Source organism: Phyllobates terribilis, unplaced genomic scaffold (assembly GCF_046119375.1).
Source record: "Phyllobates terribilis strain yellow unplaced genomic scaffold, ASM4611937v1 Scaffold_11__3_contigs__length_659146591, whole genome shotgun sequence".
Lineage (NCBI taxonomy): Eukaryota > Metazoa > Chordata > Amphibia > Anura > Dendrobatidae > Phyllobates > Phyllobates terribilis.
The window spans coordinates 279,366,777-279,387,582 of record NW_027362771.1 but is presented as its reverse complement, the minus strand read 5'-3'; the positions used below and the strand labels follow the sequence as shown (position 1 = coordinate 279,387,582).

General features: G+C 42.6%; 1 protein-coding gene across 1 annotated transcript in view; it reads right to left on the bottom strand.

Annotated features, from left to right (window-relative positions):
- FAM107B (family with sequence similarity 107 member B) overlaps nucleotides 1–19,954 on the bottom strand; it is a 41,748-nt gene extending 21,794 nt beyond the window's left edge. The window contains exon 1 of the mRNA XM_073652359.1: nucleotides 19,721–19,954. The gene's annotated coding sequence lies outside the window, so the exon portion shown is untranslated. The remainder of the gene's footprint in view (nucleotides 1–19,720) is intronic.
- Between the last annotated feature and the right edge of the window lie 852 nt (nucleotides 19,955–20,806).

Genomic DNA, 20,806 nt, shown 5'->3' with positions numbered 1-20,806 from the left:
GGATTTGAACCCAGGACTCCAGCGCTGCAAGGCTGCAGTGCTAACCACTGAGCCACCGTGCTGCCCATCTAATACATATAATCGTCTTATCCCGTCTGTCTGTCTAGGAAATCCCGCGTCGCTGATTGGTCCGCCCGTGGCCAATCAGCAACGCGGGATTTCAGAAAAAGATGGCGGCCGTTAGCGGCTCATCTGCTGGACGGAGGTCAGCGGCGATGCAGCCGGGAGATGAGCGGCGCTAGCCGCTCATCTCCCGGCTGTTGGCAGCACAAGTACCCCGACGGGCGGCGCCACTGACCTCCATGCTGCTACCGTCAGGAAATCAGCGGCAAGTGTGAAGGGAGGACCGGTGAGCGGCGCCGCCGGTCGGGATACTTCAGCTGCGAGCAGCCGACCATCTCCCGGCTCTTCGCAGCGGAAGTACCCGCACAGGCAACGCCGCTGCCCGGTCCTCAGAAATACGATTCGCTCATTGGTCGTGGCCGGCGGCAGCGACCAATCAGCGATATTGGCGCCAAATTTAAACACCGCTCTGCTGATTGGCGCCAAGTTTAAACACCGCTCTGCACAGAGGTCAGCGGCGATGCAGCATAAGTACCCCGACCTGCGGCGCCGCTGACCCCCATGCGGCTACCGTCGGGAGATCAGAAGCTTGGCCCGCTAATCTCCCGACGGCAAGTGTGAAGGGAAGGATGGCGCCGCTGCCTGGTCCTCAGTAATACGGTTCGCTGATTGGTCCCGGCCGTGACCAATCAGCGATTTTGGCGCCAAATTTAAACACCGCTCTGCTGATTGGCGCCAAATTTAAACACCGCTCTGCTGATTGGCGCCTGGTCGGCCGCATACATGTTCTAGAATACCCGATGCGTTAGAATCAGGCCACCATCTAGTGTCTGTTATAACCTTTTACAATTTTCCATGCAATAAGCAAAAAAAGTGAAAGTTTAGTTCTAGCTCTGCATGGAGACTGTATATGCATATACATATCCAAATTGCCTCTTCAGAGAGGCTCAGGGCTTGAACTCTATAGCGCCACCTGTTGGAAGCAGTGATCCTCCAACGAGTCTTGCAATATGGCTTCGGTTAAAAGACAAATCAGAATCTCAATTTGCAGAAATGGTGTTTCAGGGTATCGCCCCTCGTCAGTGCAAAGTATGAGAACTGATTTGGCTAGGTGAGAGGCTCTGGACTGAGGTCTACGGGGTAACGACAAGGAGAAACGTCACCCCTTATGCATTATCCATTGCAGCATGACTACAGATCATGCTCTCTGGGATTTGCAAAAATAACTGAGCTCATATTGGGATGCAATGCTTTGTCTAGAAGTCACAATAGTATGGAACACTGCTACCTATCCACAAAATTGCACCATGCCGTACACATTTATGAAAGTCATTATTTTATAAATAACAGTTGTTCGTGTTTACATATGGCGGTAGAAATAAATAAAATTAAATTCCTCATTTCAGCAAAACTTCTGCTGAATTCTGAAGTTGCAGAAACATTACAGATGTAAACTCTTCTGATCAATATCCTTCCTGTCTGTCACCGGGAAGCAGTTCAAGGAAAATGGAAAAAGTTAGTCATGTCACAGAAATCTTGAAGACTCCGCTAAACTCTTACTCACAAATGTTACAGGAAACACTAGTGAAGACGAATCTACACCGAGCTATTTCAACTGTTGAACTTCAGAAGTTCAAGTGTATAAGCTAGGCTTAATCTTCCTTCCTGCGATCTACTGATGAAGTCACTGGGAAAGAGGGCCGTTAAGAAGATCTACGAGTTCCCACAAAATCATTATTTATGCAGACCTCACACAATTCCCCCTAGACACTTCAATTAGTTCCAGACGCTCAAAAAGACGGACAATAAGATGTATAATGGACCTCAACTTCTGAGAGTTTATTGGTGTCTTGCTTATAGCCAAATCACATATCAGTATAAGTAAAAAGGGCACGTATTCTTTCATACACCTTCCAGAAGTCTGTTTGGGGCGAGTAATATATGCAAGCAGAATACTGGTCATTTATACTTTTCTTTGCTTTTTTTCGCCTTTGTTCAATGTAAGTTTTAAGCTATTGCTGTGTGGAGCGCAGGGTCCAGACCCATTAATGACATTATGCATAATTCATTAGCTGTTGTGAATGGACTGTGAGTCGATTGTTTTGTAACACCATTGTGACCCAAGCTCAGTCACAAAAAGAAAAATACTTCAAAAATTGTAACAGCACGGCGGATATTTGCATATACTGAATATACCAAGAGCAAATTGCATTACGTATAAATATACTTAGAACATTGAGGTACTTGGCTCACAAATCTGCCAGTTTGTGTGTGCCCACCAGCCACAACAAGGAGTACGTTTCTTTGATGGGACCTGAATCTTAGAATACTTGAAGGATTTATTCAAGACATTGTCTTTTTTTGCTATGGGCCTAAGAACTAACAGGCAGGTAGTTGCTAGCTATCTGCTTATTCAGCCCAGTGTAGATATCTGACGGAACAGAGCAGTCACAGTCCGCTCCAGCCGGTGATTATGCGGATTGTACCAACGTCAAGTCGACTAAGCAGCAACTTCTCTTCCGCTCTGCTCTGTTGATGGGGCGTGACAGCCGATGTCTTGATGACCGACAGCTGGCTTCCCACTGCTCAATTGCGGGAACATAGCTGTCAATCAGCATGACATCAGCAGTCACGCCCCGCCAACAGAGCAGCCTGGAAAAAGAAGAGCCGCTTTTGTTGACATGGAGCAGCGGGATCGCCGGCAGGAGTGGTCAGTGTCCACACTAGATATTAAAGAAAAAAAAAAATGATGATTCACTCTTGGATGAATAAGCTGCAGTATTATGCCACAATATTACAACTCCTTTTAATAACAAAAATTCATATATCGTATCCACTATAGGACTCTAATGGGCATGTGATAACATCAATGATGGGACTTTAACTCCAGCATGAAAGGCAAGAAAAAAAAAGGTCTTCCCACATGCCTAATTCAGAAGCCTGCTCTTTCATATACTTGATGGGGCGGTATGGGAAAAGGACCATTTTTCATCAGTGTATCAGCTTTTACATAACAGCAGCAATGACTATAATAATATACATGGCCTAAATACATGGTATAAAACATGTACGCGAGTGAGGCCTTAGACTACTTATAATTATGCATATTGAATACTGCTGGCACATCAGGGCACTAGGCTTATGGTGTGCACTTTAATTCTTCAATTCCATAGGACTTGCAACAGACCTGCCAACTGACCAGAAAGTAACCCATATCCCTTATATAATCTGATAGTCTGAAATGCATCATATTGATGCTCATGCCAAATTATCACACTCTCTGTTAAAGTAATAAAAATTCTATTACTTCTAGTATTTGTATTACATGAAAGATTAAAATCCACTCACCAACTTTCTGACAGATTACAAGCAAGGGCTCGAAATGAAGTACTAAAACCAATGGGCCATCCGTTTAATGCCTGGATAAATAACGTAACTACAGAAGGCCTTCGCGCAGCTCTACCATGTCATGTGGGGTGGTGCCAGTAGGGGGGAAAAAAAACAGGGCATTTTTCGAAAACCTCCTGCATTAACCCATATAATATTAAAGGCATACAGAAGTACAACTAAGGTCCATGGAGTTGACCAGGCACCATACTGCTACTCAGAAGTTATAAAGACCTAAAATACGACCATCTGTTCTAGGCTCATCAGTCCCAGCAAGAAGTATTGTACAGGCCTTATAGGGCCAAGCACGGAGCCCCACTGTATCGCATCCATGTTCTCAAGTAGGGAGATAACCCTTTTAAGATTGTACAAATATACATCATTAGTTACATGAAAATGAAAAAAACCTAACACACCATTCACAAACAACAACCATCCCAGTTTCAGACATAAATGCTTTTCTAAGTGCACTCAACACAGATGGCCAGAAGGATTTGCTATATTGATTGTTTTCAACTGCATTTTCTTCCATATTCCCGTACGTTGCGGTGGTACACATGGTCTAATCTCGTAATACACACACACTTCATTAAGTGGTTATATCAATATGATTGCATCTATGGCAGACAACTGACAAACATATACATTGCAAATACATAACGTTACATAAGATGATGCTCCATTTAAAGTTTGGCATCAGGTTCCTGTTCTGGTGGTCGTGTTAAAAAAAAAAAAAAAAAAAAAAAAAAAAAAAACACCAAGGATAGTGATTATCCAAATAAATGATTTGATGCAATAGAAAATACGCTAAAAACTAAGCATGGGGGTGCATTATTATTATTATTCAGCAGTAGTTATTCCTGAATAGGGGTGCAGACTTGCACCTGAGCCAGCGTGCCCAAGGCTCTTCTGCCACATAAGACACCAGCATTATAAATGCCACTCACATAGCTTTTGCAATTGGGCCCCAGGAGTTTAAAGTGCGGTCTATGTCCATGATATATAGAAACATAATTCAAAAATCAATATGCATTTTCCAGAAATGCCAAGTCATTCACCAGTATTCTTAACCCCTTTACAATCATCTGTCGCAGTGTGAGGTATGCAGTTTTGTGCTATACTTTCCCATTTTTACTACTATTTTTATATAGCACGGCTATCTTATTTCATCAGAAGAATCTCTTAGTGTATCGACTGCAAGTGACAGGCCTCATCTAGTGCTCTCCAAAAATCCCAATGTTATACATGGTGTAATCAATAGGTATCATCATGACCACTCAAGCTGAAGGTCTCCATTAAAGGAAAATTCTACAAAGGAGCTTATGTAGAAGTTTACAGCGATACCTGATGGACTCCGCATGACCTGGATGATAACAGCCATAGCCAAGCATATAACTGGTATGTAGCCAGCTTCTAATCGTAGCAATTAGCTGTAATAAAGTCTGCAGTTGTCATAATGAAAAGTAACTAATATTTCAAGCAGACAATGAAGGTGACCTTGTATCGGATTTGCAAGTTCAGCAAATAAGATCTTCTGGACTTTGGCTGTTTAGTAAAGTAGACCATCTAAGATTCATCTAATCGATAGATATTCATTGTCCTCTCAAAGACAAAGACCGCGCCAAGATATCTGTAGGTGTGCACGTACTGTATGCATGGAAAGAAACATACCAGTTTTGCAGTATCATCATTAATCGCAGGTGGACTTGCTATTTGGCAAGCCTTTTGTTTTATATAAATATCACAAGGGTTTCTATTAGCTCACATCCAAGCAAACGTCACCAGAAACTCATGTCGGGCAAATATTTCAAGGTTACCTGAAGGTCAATAAACACATAGTGACAACCCCAAATTGTGCTCACATGGTACAGATGAGAGTCCTAATCACAAGGAGGCGACGTCTACATAGACACTTGTGAGAAAGGATTATTAGTTTGTGTACAGCTGTGTAATTCAGCACGGGGATCACCCTGCCGGGGTGCACACTGCCAGACAGCTGATGGTTCACTACCATACAAAATGCATTACAAATATGCTCAGAATGGCATGCTTGGGATCAGCGTTAAATCAGGCCTGTGGTCAGGCTGACGGCCAGGCACAGGCAGCATTTTCTAGTTTCTATGATGAAAGGCGAGTGCTAGAATTAAACTGAGAGAAAGGACATAAAATACAATAAACCTGGATGGGAATCTCACCTAGGAAGTTACTAAAGGAGGCCACTTTCCCATACTGTACAGCACAGAGTGCGAGGACTATGGCTGCAGCAATATGATCAGCGCTGGCGGGACCCCTGTGTATTTAGAACGCATTGATTGGAGAGGACACAAGCTTCTGCTGGACAGAGGTTCCAGCTCCCTATTTCTAGTAGCCACACTTTGTAGACTACAATTACAAATATAGAACCTAGCATCATTTCTGATTTTCAGCTCTAAGTTTATTTTATTTAAGTGTAAAAAAAAAATCTCCTCCAACCATCAACAATCCATATATCAATGTTGTGTGTCTCTAATCTTGTACTATGTCACGTGCATAATCATGTGTGGTTACAAAAGGGTCTGACTGGTTGAAAAGCTGTTGTAACCTGTTACAGGTAAAAGGTATAAGCTACAGCCAAATGAGATCAATGTTAATCAAAGGTGGGGTTTCAACTTACTGATAGAGTCACACGTTGCGGTCGGTGTGCAGTTGAGTTTCGGTCACATTCCGACAGTCGCACCGACTGTCAAATTAATGTTAAAATAATGAGGGTAAATTGATGGTCAGATGACTGTGCCAAAACCACGTAGCCATCAATAAGGAATCCATTTATATTAATGCACTTCTAATCCACTAGACTTTCTCTGTGACTATCAGAAGCAGTCATATCACGCATGTACCTCTGCCACTGCTGACCACTTTGTGTAAAGCCCCCTGATACACAATAGACCAATATTGGCTGCATATGCCGATATCGATGGCTTCGGCTGACAGTCCAAGGTCTTTTTCACACGTCTGTGCTTAAACACGTACGTAAAAAAATGGTACCGGTGTCATCAGTGTTGTGAATCAGTGAGTCAGTTTTTGTCATCAGTGTGTCCCATCTGTGTCCGTTATTACCATCAGTGCTTTTCACAGATGGATTAAAAAATAAAATTATAAAGCTTCTTCTATCCTTTATAATTGTAACTATGGATGGCACACTCATGCAATCCGTGTGCTGTACGTGTTTTTCAGGGACCCATAGACTTGTATTGTTCCTCGTCATCCGTGCTGCAGGAAAAAAACATGTCTCTGTGTGTTTTGCGCAGACAGAGTCCGTGAAAAACATGGACATGTGAACAGCAGCATAGATTATTATGGGTACACATGATTGTAGGGTGGAGATGTCGATTGGACATGTCCAATTTCGGACTGCTGATCGCTTTGTTCTCTTGGGGACAAGCCAACGACCTTCTCAGAGAACACAGGAGCGCTTGTCCGCCAGCCATCTGATGTGTTTTGGGGGCCTTTACCCTACCTTAAATATAAAAGTTCATCTTGATACTTCAATTATATTCATGCTTGTTTCTCCATCTCATTAAAGAAAGGGATTGGACTGTCAGGAAACACTGGTTCTCAATACTAAGCCACAATCCATAGCAATGTAGGTTTCTGTATAACATGAGAAACTAAACTATCCCCGATATTTCCTACTTTATTCTATGTGATGGAGGGTGAACTGTCTAGGGGTCCCTCACCTCTCGGATCTGCTTTAAGGAACTAGGTATTTCTCGAAGCCGTAGAACAACAGGCCCATTGACACCTATTAATAACATTCACGTAGTAGTTTTATTGCTTCCTACAGCCATGTGTTTGTTTTCGGTTTTATCAGTTTGTATAATAGGAGCAGCAGGATATTGTAATTCATTAATCTGCTTTTTGGCCTCCACTCAATGTACTGGACTGAAATTCAGTATGACATACAAACATTTCTATGACACAGAATTAATCATACATTTTACTGCTCTGGATGAACAATACCGGCTCCTTTACAAACTGTGCACACGTATTATAACAGTCTACATCTAGAATAGTGCACAATTACATAACCGACCTCTGTGGCTCCTGGTTACCTATTAAAAAGCCTGGAAGCGCAAAAGTTAAAAATTACTCTACATGGAACTGATACAAGGTACATCTGATGCAATATTAAATGGATTCAAGGTTTTATTATTATCAATGGAGGAGATATATAAACATGTGCAAAGGAAATGGAGAACTAACTCAAAGCAACCAATCAGGTCACTGCTTTCATTTTCCAAAGGGCGTCTGAAAATGATAATTGGAATCTCATAGGTTGCTATGGGCAACAACTCCATATTTCCTTTGCACTGGTTTTGATACATAATAGCAGATCATTGATCAAGGCTAAATACTGTCCTTGTTATCCACAGCAACCAGTGATACAACAGCTTTAAAACACAATGAACTGTGCTGTAATTCACAGCTATTGATCATTTTTGCTAGATAGTTACCATACTTCAGTAAAATTTTAATTTAACAAAACATGGCCACTTTCTTACACAAAGAGCCTGGTGGGGGCGGGGTTAACTTTCTCAGCTCTGCTGCATTGCTAAATCTAAAAGCTATGATTGTGTCAGAACTGCTCTACCCAGTAAACTAAGTGATACATCGTTGGAATCAGGGTCTCTCTGCCTACATCATGCTGCTCTCAGATGAGGTAGCAAAAATCTTCTGACAAATTCCCTTTAAATGACACTTGTCATGTGATTCACATTGTCTGAAATGCAAGTAACATGAATCAAGAGACAGACTCCCTCATGTCAGGCATCTTTATTGAAATAGTACCCATCTCCAATCTGGGGTGGTCCTATTTAATAAAGGAGTCGGCAGCCCCAGAAAGGCGATTTTCTAAATATAAGTTATTAACAAAAGTTTGCCGAACACTCGCTGCAAAAGACGGGCTCAAACATCCAACAAAAGATGGGCTCAAACTTCCAGATTTTGCATACTGGGTTCCCACAATGGAATCCCTGAACCTACTAAGGCCGCTCTCACAGTGAAAGCACAAAATCTCTCCCTTTGCGCTAATCCAGAGCTGCTGCATCATTTATTAAGAGTGACATCTGGCAATAACTCGCTTGTCAGTGTGAAAGCAGCCGCAGAGGGTTGTGAGATCCTGCACTGTGTGGCAGTATCCCACAACCCACAAGGTCAGGCCCTTTTCAGGAGACAATCCAGAGAGTTCTGCGCACTTTTGTCAATAACTTATATTCAGAAAAATCACCAAATCTGGGACTGACCCACTCTTAATAATTAAAAAGGGCAGCCCCAAATTGGCAAAAGGTACCAAGAACAACATTAATAAAAACTGACCAACAATGACGTATAGATGCCCGCAATCATGGTGCCGCCTTTCTCGGATTCCTGCTGCCCATGGATCAGGCAGAATGAATCACCTGGCAGGTTTCCTTTAAGACCTCCTATGCAATGAGCACCTGAGCTGAGACACGCACGGCAGATCATAGCCTTCACTGCTGTGTCCGCTTCCAAACATTACATCACATCTAGTATTTGTACTCTACAGAATGAGATATGAGAAGCTCGTATCAATATTTTTCCTAAAGTCTCCACAAAAACGGTAATAATGGAAATAAACTTCAATGTGAAGTTTCCACTGTAGTGCTGGCACTTTGGAGGCTGAACAAGCTACGGCCTGGAAATGCTATTTAGCACTTTGAAGAACAGCTGAGATTTTATGATTGAATGGAAACTTCATAACAAATTTCCATATACTGACTGTACAAAGCATCGGCTCTCAACAACTCACCAGAAACAGTCCAGCAACCTGTGACTAGGGCTGATGTGGCAATACTAGACACGCTGGAATATGTAGTCCTCTCGAATCAGAGACCACCACACATTGAGGATACAGAGCAGATCTCATCCAGCTCAAGACGGAGTCAAAAATTCCAGACTCTACTGAAGTGCTTAAAATAGTGATAACATCAGAAAAAATACAATGATCAACAAGTAGCACCTACGCATTTCTGGTTAAGGGTGCTAATGTGCACCAGAAATGCGTAGGTGCTGGAATTTTTTACTCCTCTATATCTTTAACCAGTTGATGTCCATGGCAGTGGCTATATTCCGGGAAATATCTATCTATCTATATAGAAACATATACACACACACACACACACACACACTACTGTTCAAAAGTTTGGGGTCATTTAGAAATGTCATTATTTTTTAAAGAAAAGCACTTTTTTTTTTTTCAATGAAGCTAACATTAAATGAATCAGAAATACACTCTATACATTGTTAATGTGGTAAATGACGATTCTAGCTGCAAACGTCTTGTTTTTATTGCAATATCTATATAGGTGTATAGAGGTCTATTTCCAACAACCACCACTCCAGTGTTTTAATGGTACATTCTGTTTGCTAACTGTGTAAGAAGGCTAATAGATGTTTAGAAAACCCTAGAAAACCCTTGCACAAGTATGTTAGCCCAGCTGAAAACGGTTTGGCTGATTTGAGTAGCTATAAAATTGACCTTCCATTGAGCTAGTTGAGAATCTGGAGCATTACATTTGTTTGTTCTATGAAACTCTCAAAATGGTCAGAAAAAGAGAACGTTCATGTGAAACTCGACAGTCTATTCTTGTTCTTAGAAATGAAGGCTATTCCATGCGAGGAATTGCCAAGAAACTGAAGATTTCCTACAACGGTGTGTACTACTCCCTTCAGAGGAGAGCACAAACAGGCTCTAACCAGAGTAGAAGGAGAAGTGGGAGGCCCCGCTGCACAACTGAGCAACAAGTCAAGTACATTAGAGTCTCTAGTTTGAGAAATCGACGCCTCACAGCTCCTCAACTGGCAGCTTCATTAAATAGTACACAAAAAACGCCAGTGTCAACGTCTACGGTGAAGAGGCGACTCCGGGATGCTGGCCTTCAGGGCAAAGTGGCAAAGAAAAAGCCATATCTGAGACTGTCTAATAAAAGGAAAAGATTAATATGGGCAAAAGAACACAGACATTGGACAGAGGAAGACTGGAAAAAAGTTTTATGGACAGACGAATCAAAGTTTGAGGTGTTTGGATCACACAGAAGAACATTTGTGAGATGCATAAAAACTGAAAAGATGCTGGAAGAGTGCCTGACACCATCTGTCAAGCATGGTGGAGGTAATGTGATGGTCTGGGGTTGCTTTGGTGCTGGTAAAGTGGGAGATTTGTACAAGGTAAATGGAATTTTGAATGAGTAAGGCTATCACTCCATTTTGCAACGCCATGCCACATAACCTTGTTCAAATCTCCCAGCACCAAAGGAACAGCAGACCATCACATTACCTCCACCATGCTTGACAGATGGCGTCAGGCACTCTTCCAGCATCTTTTCAGTTGTTCTGCGTCTCACAAATGTTCTTCTGTGTGATCTAAACGCCTCAAACTTTGATTTGTCTGTCCATAAAACTTTTTTTCCAATCTTCCTCTGTCCAATGTCTGTGTTCTTTTGCCCCTATTAATCTTTTCCTTTTATTAGCCAGTATCAGATATGGCTTTTTCGTTGCCACTTTGCCCTGAAGGCCAGCATCCAGGAGTCGTCTCTTCACTGTAGACGTTGACACTGGCGTTTTGCGTGTACTATTTAATGAAGCTGCCAGTTGAGGAGCTGTGAGGCGTCAATTTCTCAAACTAGGGACTCTAATGTACTTGTCTTGTTGCTCAGTTGTGCAGCGGGGTCTCCCACTTCTCCTTCTACTCTGGTTAGAGCCTGTTTGTGCTCTCCTCTGAAGGGAGTAGTACACACTGTTGTAGGAAATCTTCAGTTTCTTGGCAATTTCTCGCATGGAATAGCCTTCATTTCTAAGAACAAGAATAGACTGTCGCGTTTCACATGAAAGTTCTCTTTTTCTGACCATTTTGAGAGTTTCATAGAACAAACAAATGTAATGCTCCAGATTCTCAACTAGCTCAATGAAAGGTCAATTTTATAGCTTCTCAAATCAGCCAAACCGTTTTCAGCTGGGCTAACATTCTTGTGCAAGGGTTTTTTAGGGTTTTCTAAACATCCATTAGCCTTCTTACACAGTTAGCAAACACAGTGTACCATTAAAACACTGGACTGGTGGTTGTTGGAAATAGGCCTCTATACACCTATGTAGATATTGCAATAAAAACAAGACGTTTGCAGCTAGAATAGTCATTTACCACATTAACAATGTATAGAGTGTATTTCTGATTCATTTAATGTTAGCTTCATTGAAAAAAAATGAGCTTTTCTTTCAAAAATAATGAAATTTCTAAATGACCCCAAACTTTTGAACGGTAGTGTATGTATGTATGTATGTATAATTATTATTTTTTTGGTTACCAACACACCTGGTATTAAACTGCCTGCTAGTGCATCATATTTGTGCCTGCGCCAAGCAGTATGGATACCGTATATATGAATGCAGGTCTATGTGCCAAGAAATCAATCTCATCACATAATTAGATTATCATGCAGAAATGCCATCATTTGCAATCTCTTACCCTCTGATTTACTCACTTTGGCAGTCAGAATTGATTTTTAAGCGTTATAAATTTGCAGCAATAGAAAAAAAAAAAAAAAACCTCTTTTGCTTGGAATTCATCTAGGAAAATTAACCAGGGAGATGCCTTTTGACAGTTCCGTACCACTTGGTACACCTTTTAACAATTCTTCAATTCAGACAATAATCTGTAAAGTGATATTCCATCTTTACATTTATTGTATATCCTATGGATATGCTACAGATTTAATAGTAGATGCAGATCCTATTGGTTAGATACGCATCTATCTCGAGAACAGGGCACCAATGGTCTCTAAGGACAGTATACAGTCACTCCAATGAAAAAAGCGCAATATATAAGGCACAGTTCCCGAAATAGATGTGGATCCTACCAATGTGACCTGCATCTATTAAAAAATTATGGCATACCCTATAGATATGCCAGAAATGTGTATATGCGTATTCCCATCTTGTACAGCAGCAAACCACACATAGTATAATGGTGGGGAACAAACGCATTTACGGAAAGTTAGCCTACAACTTAATGAAACTTGTTGGCTGTCACTTAAAGGCAATCTGTCACCCAGTCGTTGCCAGCTAGTCCGAGCGCAGCATAATGAAGAGACAGAGACCCTGATTTCAGTGACGTGTCACTTACTGGCCTGCTTGGTGGAGTGATACAATCACTTATTAGAAAGAGAATCACTAGAGGAAGAATAAACCTGCAGCCATATAGTCCTCCATATTAATGAGCTCTCTATCACCCCTTCCCTATAAACGATTGAAAGCTTACTGTGTGCATTGTGCATAGGCAGAAAGCTGCCAATTAGTGGGTGGGGTTATAAAAAGCTAAGCATTCAGAGAACAGGTAGTTCTGCAGTATATAAAACTGTGATTTTATCAAAACTGCAGCAAGAAGCCCAATACGTGACACTGGAATCAGGGCCTCTGCATCATCATGCTGCTATCAGATGAGGTAGCAAAAACCTGGTGACAAGTTCTCTTTAAGCAGTGCACTATGTAATGGGCAAAAGTGGCATATCACAATAAAAGCGACAGATTTTTGTGGGGCTACAGTTACTGTCTCTTCTATGGAGGCAGTAAGTTTGGGGCTGTAGCCACTTCTTATTTATAGAATTTTGGATGGCATGGGTAATAAAATAAACACTAATATATGTCCTATCATAGTGTTAGTCAGAGGGGCACTAATTGGTGCACTACATAAGTTGCTACACAGTTAAAACTAGTACTGACAGCAATTTCCCTGCTTTAAGCAAGCTAACCGAAGCACTGAGACTCCAAAAATTAAAGTTTACTCCATGGCAGTCACAAACTAGGGCAAGGTGCCAACTATATGCAAAGGGTTTTATACTAGTTAATACATAATCTCAGAAACCAAGGGGATTTAAGGGAGCTGTGTCCACACACGTAGCACAAAAAAATCCCACCAAGGAGTTTACATATTCTCTCCATGTTAGATTGTGAGCCCCAATGGGGACAGTGATGATTATGGCTGTAATGTGCAGTGGAAATGTGTTATAGCCACTTAAAAGCCTCATTTCTAAAAGGGGGTTGTGGTCCTGAAACCCCCATCAGTACATATGGTCACAGGGCCAAAGAGGTTTAAGCAATTAGAGTGTCCCAGAATCCGAATCATTAAAAGTCCTGTTAAGCAAGGAGCTACACCATGTAAAAATGTATAAAAGTACAGTTCCCATCTAACATGAAGGTAAACACATACACAGTATATAGACAGAATTTTGCTGCTTTAATACCAAAAAGGCCTAGAACTAAGACTACTGTATATACTGTAGATTATTAGAAACCTTCCCTAAAATTATAATCATACCTGCCCTGGCAAGAATGCAAGCAGAAGGAAGAACGCATCGCCCATCCCTGACCAAAGCCTCAAATGGAATGTGAACTGTTAACCTGCTGCTAATATGACGTTATTACGGTAAAAAAGGATAAAAGCAAACAAAACACACACCTACATTACTAATCCCATCCCAGAGTAAAAGCTACATAAGGAGTTTCGATCAATATTAGTGTTGGGAATTCTGGAAGTGGCCGGTAGCAGAGGCAAGAACACATTATGGAACAAGTGAGAACGAGCCAGAAGGACCATGTGCAATATCCTGGGACAGGACTGTCATTGCTGGGACGGGGCGCTGACTTTAGAAGGCACGCTCTAACTACCAATGTAAGTAATGGGTAGAAAGGCTTCCTAAACTCTGGTAAAATACGGAGATCCTGATGAATCTGCATTAGGACGGAGCGGATAAGCCGAGATTCGAATTCAGCAAATCATGCAGATTATACAGGGATATTCGATTAGCAGCAAAGTTAATTGATACGAATTGAACATGCTGGGGTCTCCCAATACCCCAGAACAAAAAAAACATGGGATGTGAAAAAAAAAATCCTCACAGCTCACCTGCCCTGCTCCTCCACACTCCTATGTGCCTCTTTTCTCCTCACCCCATCAGGGGCATCCTCCTCAGCATCTTCACCCCAGGCCAGGACTTCAGGCAGGACTAGCCTTCTGGGGTCCCTACACATGATGTTATCACGGCGTACGTCGTGACATCAAAATGCAAATCAGCTGAGTGACAGCACGGAGTGCAGTGACCCCAGAAGGCCTAGACATGCTGGAAGCCAGGGCCCGAAGAGAATGCACAGGACACGGGAAGGAGAAAAGAGGCGCGAAGGGCCGGATGGCAGCTTGCCGGGGCGAAAAAACATGTGAGCTATGAGGGGTTTATTTATTTTTTAACAGTTTGTTTGGCCCTTTATGGTTTAGCAAAACGGTGGCCACAGTTAGTTGCCATTTTATTAAGAGCAAATTTTAAAAAAAATAAATAAATAAAAACTAATGTGAACACCACCTTTTTTTGGTATTATTTCCCTTTTACGTTCGAGGAGAATTCAATTCCACTCAAATAAATTTGCTTATCTCTAATTTACACTACTTGAGTAACTAAACTCTCATTTTGTTTTCAGAATTCTGTCCAGCATGGAAAGTCATGAAGAAGCAGCAAACTCATTTGGAGTTCAGATGATGGCAGTGGAAGGGTCAGCACCTCTCTTCTCCTCTGAGTGTTGTATTTAGGCCACGATCCCCACTATCAGTATTTTTTCTCAGGAGTGGGAGCCAAAACCAGGAGTGGGTGATAAATGCAGAATTGGTGACTTGTTTCTATTATACCTTTTCTATGATTGTTTCTGACCTGGTTTTGGCTCCCACTCCTGAGAAAAAATACTGACTGAATACTGACCAAATACGGATAGTGGGGCCGTGGACTAAACAGAACAATCTCTTGCAGCATCTAGCATCTTATCCCTAGAGTTAGTGAGAGACAGGAGCTGAGCTGACCTCACTGTCATCATCTGTACTCCAAATTAATAAATTCTGTTATCAATGTAGCCGAGGACAGGCCAATAGACTGGGGATAAGCAGAGGTTTGGAAGCCACTTATAGGTTTGTTTCTTAAACAGAAATGAAGACAACCTAATGAAGTGATTTGCAAGGTTTCATGATTTTCCTAAAATATTTAAAAAAATAAATAATGAACGTTTAGTTACTCTTAATAGTTCAGGTATCTAATTTGGACTTTATTTTGTGATCTACATGTTGACATGATAAAGGACTCCAAGTCTGCCCCCCCCCTATTATCCAGAACAGAGATCTATTAAAGCACATATTACATGGATGTTTTACATAGATTATATCTTAACATTTGACTAACTGTGGTTAGCTGTCAGTTTTCTGTGGATCCAATAAGCTGATCATAACGGTGACTACATTGAGAGATTGCCTGCGGTAAGACAGTAGGCTTAATTCATTAGGACTGGTGCTTTGCATGCCAAACTTAAAATGGGTTGTTACTTTTCAATTACATATTTCTCAGTTGGCTATAAAAACAAAAAAAAAATTGCACTGTATTCACCTTTCCTGGGTCCAATGACAAGACTGGCGTTATTCCTCATGTCCACCATTGGCTGCAGCGCCTACGTCATCTCGACAGTGTCAGCCACTCACTTAGCCAAGCGGCTCTAGTGGTGTGTTCTCATTCAGGCAGAATGTCCCTTTCAGAGCCGCTTGAGCTCATTGATTAGATGCAGCACTGTCGGGGTAACATCACTGCCGCATCCAATGCCAGACACTGGAAGTGGCGGCGGAGTGAACAAAGTGCGGGTCGTTCGTATCTTTATAGCAAACTGCAGCAAAGGGGGGGGGGGTTATTGAGAGGGAAGAACCCCTTTAATAAAAGGCACCACTGGAGTAAAATGCGCCCAATTCATTAATATTGGAAGTCTGCCCTTTCGGAATATTGATGAGCTGCAGCCAAAGAACAGCCACCCATTGGCTGCAATCTGCACATGACATAAATCACATCACCCTCCAGGGAGAGCTGCGCCGACATCGCTGGGATAGCACGGCTGCAGGACGCGAGTGTACACTGGTTTTATTTTAATTAGGGTCCTGAATTGATTAAGCTGGAGTTGTCTAGTGGTGGACAACCCCTTTAACTCCCTGCAGAAGAAGAGGAAGCGGAGCTGAAATTCCCAACATCATATATAGGGGGAGAGTTCAGAGGCTCCATAGTCATTAGATGGCCGGTCCTGCTGTAACGGCAAATTCTGCCGTCTCTAATGTGTAAGGGGAATTTCCATATAAGCCATTCAGAGGTCGTCAGTCATAGCTGAGATGAGAATGTCTGTCTATGCAGGAACCAAGAGGAAAAGCTGGTTACATGTCCTCTAAAGTGTCTTCCTTCTGGTAGACTCGGGTTCAAAAGGTTTAAGGCTGTGTTCCCATGATGAGCTTCTAGAGAGTTTTTGCTGCGCCAAAAATTCAGAGTCTTCCACTTGCAGTAAAGTGGACGGGACTTCTATAAATCTCATGCCCACTGTATGTATAATAATAATTAAAAAAAAATTGAGTAAACTGATCTGTGGTGCAGGTTTCAAATCCGCAACATGTCAATTTCTCTTGTGGGTATGCAGAGTTTTATGTGCAGATTTTCCTTATAGACTATGTAAAAAAAAAAAAAAAAATGCAAGTGACCTAATTTATATAATAGGTGCTGAAATACTGACCACATACTGATAATGGCAACATAGCTATATAGAATAAAAACTGTAAGTGGAAAATACACTAATAGACATTGACTGAAAATATCCCAAAAAGTTACACACTGTCACTACGAAGGACATAGCTGCAAACAATCCACATTACAGTCTGCTGCCAGTCATGCAACAGTTACCAAATAAGCAGTGGCGCAATGAATGAAACTGCAGCCGTCACACAACAACCGTCTGTCAGCAGATCTACAGTGAGTGGGGTTTTCCAACTTTAATTCAGTTTATTTTATGTTCCACACTACACAACTTTCTAAATAAACTGCGTCTTAGTTCCCTACCATTTGGATAGGCCATAAATATTTGACACCCTGACCCCTGGTACTCCCACTGATCAGCAGAACTAAGGGGCCATGACACCATAATTGGTCCTTCACTGCAGTAACTGACACAGCACTGTTCATTTAAAGGGATTGTCCCATGAACAATATAGTAGCTAACCATACGACAAGTGATAAATGTGTGATCGTTGGGTGTTTGACCGCTGGGTCCTCCATCTTGAAAACAAGTCCCCTATATGAATATATTAGTCACTATTACCCCATTAAAAGGGTTGTCTTAACCTTTTTTTTTTCCTTCGGACCACACCACTTCCCAGCTTTCTGCTCGCTTGCTAGGGGCGGTGGGCTTCTGTTTGACTGACAATGCATACCACTCAGCCACTGGCCTGAACTATGTTCTCTGATGCTACAATATATGGCAGCTTTACCTTTCCAGCATGGGAGGACTGCAGAGGCCCTTGCGATGGTCAGGAACGGGAGCCAACAGTGTGCTCCAGCAATCCAGCCAGTTTCTGAGCTACGCTTACAAGCTTTATTAGAAAGTGTAAAAAAAAAAAAAAAAAAACCTGTACTTGAGAACAGAGTATTTTTAATAAGTAATTTGCAAAGTTGCTTGTTTTTACGAGAACTTCCCAACATTACCCATTTGAGATGATGAGACCAACTCCTGTAGCTCAATTGTCTATAGAAATAATAAATGGGTAATGGGGTGGTTCTTGTACATGCTCACTAACGCTTAAGAATGGGAATTTTGGGCCCCTTCTCTGGATCAGTAGGTGTCTAAGCAGCCTGAGCCCAAACAATCATACAGTTGGGTCCCGATTCGTCAACATCGGTGTTGTTCATGCCAATCTTGAAGAGGTGGCTACTGTTACTGTATTGAGAGCATGTAAAAAGTAGTGTGCACCTCCCCACAGCTAGTCATGAATTAGAAGAGAGGGAGTCGCCACGCTCCGTCCCACCCATTTTGACTAAGAAACGCAAAAAGTTGCAAAATTTGTGTAACCTCACGCTGTATAACAATTTTGCGACTAAGTATTTTACGCATCTGAGCTAAACAGTTTGATGAATTGGGGCCTTAGTCTGTCCGGCAGATAGGTGATAAACATTGATTATATGATAACCCCTTTAAATACAGTCATGTCTGGAACTGCAATTCAGATGACAGAAAAGTCCGGACAAGGCGGTGTAGGGACACAGATTACACAATGACAGCTTGTTTTTGGATTGGCCAATGTGATATCCCAGAGTCCCTCTGTGTAACATCACCTCTAGGGATGTGTCATTGCATGTTCCAAAACATGGTGGACAGCGATTAGGGGATTATGGGATCCCAGTCAGAACTGAATAATGCACATACTGAGCCACCAATGGGTTATGATAACCCCAGCACGCTCTATAAGAACTGTAGGGTGAACTCTTAGGGCAAGAATGAATATTATTTTACATGCAACTCTGTGGTTTATCAGAAGGAAACGGGATGCTGCTTAGTGAATATGTTGGGGCTATAGAAATAATTATTACTGCACCAATTTGCAGACTTCTGAAATGCCACCAATATATAACACTCAGACACGGGGAAGCCATCAACCCAAGACAATAGCAGCAACTGGTTGATCTGCCCTGTTAGGCTTTGAAGCCAGTTGACAGTCAGGAGCCTGCGGTGTGGATCACCAGATGTGCCCACCACATTCATTCTACACCAGCATCGCATCAATCTTACAGGAGGATCCGGAGGAAATCTGAAAATATTAGTGTCATTTGATTTATTAACATTGAAGCTCTTCTTTATGAAATCACAGGCGCACTGATCACAATGAATGCAGATTACCCAGTTCCAGCTGCTTTTGCCTCATCCTCTGTCCCCTGGGATGATGAGAGGTGATCAGATGGCACAATGGCTGGATGACACTATTGTGTACACACCACAAAGTTTCCTTCCGTCACCCCAGCCCTTTTACAATGTGTACTTACACCTCTGTACACTACATGACATGCTTTACAAGGCACCGCCATATGTTACCGCAGGCAGCATGCTGCAGCCCACTCTCCCTCTAATCTGCTGCAGATGGAGCAGAGCTGGGCTGGTCACTTACTGATAGCACACTATTACCTTTAGCTGCTCCATGTGTTCTCAGTAAACACAACCCACGCAAATAACTTCAGCTCTGCTACATCTGCACTCCAGGCACACACTGCCCGTCACCGTGACACTTCTGCCCCCTCCCCAATACCTTCACTCACAATGAATCAATACCAATCCATAGCATGTCCTCTATGTCCCAGCCCAGGAGCTGAGGCTGCTGCCAGCCATGCACACCTACCTCCCGTCCAGCTAACGCCCTGTCTGTGCGGGTACTGTCACCCCGAGCAGCCCTGATGGAGCAGCTTCCCCCGGACACTCTCCAGCCCCGCTGCAGCCTCACAATAACCTCACACAGCACAGAGCCCTCCAGGGGGAGGAGAGGGAGTTCCCGGCCCCGCCCCTGCCCGGCTCCGCCCCGACGACCAGCACTCTCCAGCCCTCTCCAGCCCTGCAGTCCTCCAGTGGCGGCTGCCTGTCATGTCTGCAATCCTCCGCTGTAATCTGTGCGAGCGATGGATGATTTCATCCTATCAGCCCCACCCTGGGTAGAGGTGCCCATCCCTAGTACCCACCCTGAAAGGCACATGGTTAATATATAGTTAATTAGACCAGTGAAAAACACTTTGTTTCCAAATATATAACTAAAGATTGTGCTGGAGCTGTCAGGCTGTGAGATAAACTGCTGGAAACACTGGCCCACATTGACTAAGGCTATGTGCACACAATGCGTTTTTTTCCCAGCAGAAATGGGCCAAAAACACATTGCAAACCTTATCCCATGATTTCCTATGACATTTTGCAAGTTCTGTGCACATGACCAGGAATTTTCCTGACTGAATTTCATGTGCAGAAAAAGAAGCAGCATGTCCATTCTTTGTGCGCTTTTGCAATACAATGCATTAGATAAAACGCATGGCAAATCCGCAGGCAAAAACGCATCAAAAACACTGCGGATTTTCCACAGCGTTTTTGCTGCCAAGAGGTGCAGAAACGCTGCAGACATTTTCCTGATCGTGCACACATAGCCTGTCTTAAAGGGGTTGTCCCGCTGGAATCTACAGGATGGGTGATAACTTCTAGACTGCTCGGCGTCAGACCGCTGAGAACACCACAGATCCAACGCCGCTCCATTCATTCTCTATGGGACTGTCTCAGCACTGCATTCCTTCTCTGGCAGTCCCATAGGGAAATGAATGGATCAGCGGCTGAGCATATGCATGGTTGCTCCATTGTAAGGGCATAAATGTGCCCTGCTCTGTCTATCGGCGGGGGTCCCTGTAGTTGGACCCCCACTGATTTAAAAGGTATAAACAATTTATAATAA